We start from the raw sequence: 3,453 nt of genomic DNA on the forward strand, positions 1-3,453 counted from the left end.
GAGGGAGAGGAGGAGGGAATAAAGTGGGGGAGAATGGAGAGGGAGGGGGGTATTTGTAGAGAGGGGAGGAGGAGAGGGGGAGGGCAGCGGCTTATGGCGACGCGACGGGCGGCGCGCGGTGCGGCAGGCGGCGATGGCGACGGGCGGGCGGCGCGGCGCGGGACGCGAGGCGGCGATGCGACGGGCGAGCGGCGCGGCAGGGCGCGGGGCGCGAGGCGACGACGCGACGGCCGAGCGACGCGTGGGCGCGGGGCGCAAGGTGGCGATGGCGATGGGCGGGTGGTGCGGCACGGGACGGCGACGGCGAAAGGACGATGGCGCGGCGACGGGACGAGCGCGCGGCGCGGCGACGGGATGGGCGCGCGGCGGCAGGCGGGCGCGCGGTGCGGGCCGCGAGGCGGCGATACGGTGCTCGAGGCGGCGGCACGGGGCGCGAGGCCGACGGCGACGCGACGGCGATGATGGCGACGGCGGCGCGGCGGGCGAGCGGCGCGCGGGCGGGCGGCGCGCGGCGAGCGGCGCGCGCGGCAGGGGCGGGGGGCGGGGCTAGGGGGACCGTGTCGAGCACCTGGAGTGCAATGAACAGTGACTTTTCTATTTTATCCCAATTTTAGCCCATTTTCTATTTAAATATAGCCCTATAAATTCCAATTTTTGCATAATTGAAGTTTACTCCATATTTGTGTTATCCTAATTAAAAATTTACCCTAATTTCATATCACCCATATTACATTTATATAATTTATTTGAATTTTTAATTAGGGTTAATTCTTATTTCATCGTACCAAAATTTGATTATTGCTAATTTGGTCGCGACAATATTTTATTTGTTTCCAATCTCACCTCGACCTTATTTTAAATTATATTCTAGTCATTTATTTTACTTGTTTAATTTCGGGTTTTATTCCTAATCAATTGTTCTTTATTTGAGAGTTATGAACTCCGAAATCCGAATCCAACAAAATAGTCGAACAAAATCGGCATGATGCAATTTATTTAAAAAGTTTTTGAAAATCCATATTTTTAGTGTTTTGATTTCATCGGTCGAATTTTCAGGGTGTTACAGGGAATCGGAGCGGTAGGTGCGGGGAGAAATCTTGTGAAGTTTTTGAGGGTGGGTTGAAACAGATTGATGAACCCTAGCTTCGTCGGCGCGGTTCTGTACTGTAGCATGGAGTGGGGAATGGTGAGAGTCTCGGCGGGGAAGACGAAATGACGTTTGGACTTCGGTATTTTTAGGGTATCGGGAGTACTAATGGGCCTGGGCCTGTACAGTACTTCAGCCCAAATATGTTTTCAACGTGGCCCGTTGTGATCCCTAGGGACTTAGGCGTTTTTTGCTTTGGCAATATGTGCTCACAATGATGTGGCCCGATGCTATTAAAATCCTTTTTAACGCGATTCAATAATTCTTTGGAATTATTATGATGCACATGAAAAGGTGCCTGACAGAAAGGTGTTATACCATTTTTGTAACCTTTTTTAGGCTACAAGAGCTGTTGGGTTAATTTGAGATGACTGGTTTATTAGTAGTCATTCTCCTGGCATGTTATATGCTTATTTTGATTATGGTAAGGGTTATAGCCTAGGCTAATGAACTCATTAATTACCATGATTTTTTATCATGATTTGGTGGAACATTTTAAGAGTTTCTTACTCGGATTCCTATCAAATATGTTTATTTTTGGACCTTTTAAGTGTTTATCACTCGGCCCTTCTTGTATTTTTTGTCCTTGATATATTCAAGTTGAGAAGCGGTCGGCTGGGTGTCTTACTAAGTACCATGCGTGCTTCGCTATAAAACCACTCGGTTCTTGACTATATGTTTAGTTTTTCAACTAATCATATAGTCGGGGGCTACACCTAATTAGGTGCATCTACTCGATGCACCATGTTTTATTTTTTGCCCTTCACAGTTTTTGATTTTTAGTACTCGACAAGCTGGAGCAAGTTGAATTGAAGCACTCGGACTACTAGTTTTTGTTTCGGGAAGGTTGTTTCGTCAACTGCGAAGGTCTCGGGGGCTACTGTGGAGATTATGGATACCCCATATCTGCATGACAGTTATACTTTAGTCGGATATATGATACCAAATATAGATAGAATATCTTTATGAGGACTCGGGTTAGATTCTAAACTTGTATGTCAAGAAAATACCCGGGATCCTAGTCAGCTACGATTGTATTTTATCTGTAATCCCATATTCCGTTAGGATATGGACTGTACTTTGTATTACGGATCCCTTCCCCTATATAAGGAGGGTCCGTGTGCCTCTTGGGGCACGATTCTTTTTTCTCCCAATTATACAATCAATAACACACTCGGCGGAATCATCCCCGGACAGGAGTAGGGTATTACTTCTTTAATAAGAAGGCCTAAACCTATATAAAATCTCTTGTCTCCAAACCCATCCACTTTCCTAGCTTGACAGCTACCCCCTTTTATTATTGCCGAAATCTTGTTTCGACAATGTTAATGAATGTATGTTATAAAGTTTTATACTCCCTCCGTTTCTAAATATTTGACACCTTTGACTTTTTAGCACATGTTTGACCGTTCATCTTATTCAAAAACTTTTGTGAAATATGTAAAACTATATGTATACATATAAGTATATTTAACAATGAATCAAATGATAGGAAAAGAATTAATAATTACTTAATTTTTTTAATAAGACGAATGGTCAAACATATTTAGCAAAAGTCAACGGCGTCAAATATTTAGAAATGGAGGGAGTAATATGAAATGGAGGGACTACCAAAATTTTAGCGGAATCTTTAATTTTTAGAATAGTATAGATAGAGATATAATATTTAATTTGAGTATAAGTAATATCTCTTAATTTAATTCCATACTAGTAAGAGTGCACGTGCAAGGCACGTTCCCGCACTATATATCATAGTAAGCATATAAACACAATCAAATTTATATGGTTTTCCGACGACGTGTAACACACAGGACATATAAATACAAAATTTAATATTAATATGCCACATAACTCTCCCTTTACACTAACTATAAAAATGAAGGACATCTAATGATACCAAATATACAATTTTTTTCATAGCTTGATAAATGTTTGGAAACCTCGAGCAACAGATCTATCTATTTTACATTCAAACAACTCCATCTAATGATACCAAATATGTAATTTTTTTCATAGCTTGATAAATGTTTGGAAACCTCGAGCAACAGATCTGTCTATTTTACATTCAAACCACAATACAATGTAATAAAGTGTCTAATTAGAAAAAGAAAAGGAAGGAGTTCACATTATTCTATAGTATAGCTTCCTTGGTCACCTGGTTACGCATGTGCACATATATGCCTACATGTCTGGTGTGATTCTATACTTATTAGCAGAGTTGTATTGTATAAAAACCAAATAATAGTCAGTATTGCTGTACAACGCCAATTTTGGTATACTTGGTTTTGAAATCTGCATTTAAATAG

The sequence above is a fragment of the Oryza glaberrima genome, chromosome 2 (assembly GCF_000147395.1).
Source record: "Oryza glaberrima chromosome 2, OglaRS2, whole genome shotgun sequence".
In the NCBI taxonomy this organism is placed as follows: Eukaryota; Viridiplantae; Streptophyta; class Magnoliopsida; order Poales; family Poaceae; genus Oryza; species Oryza glaberrima.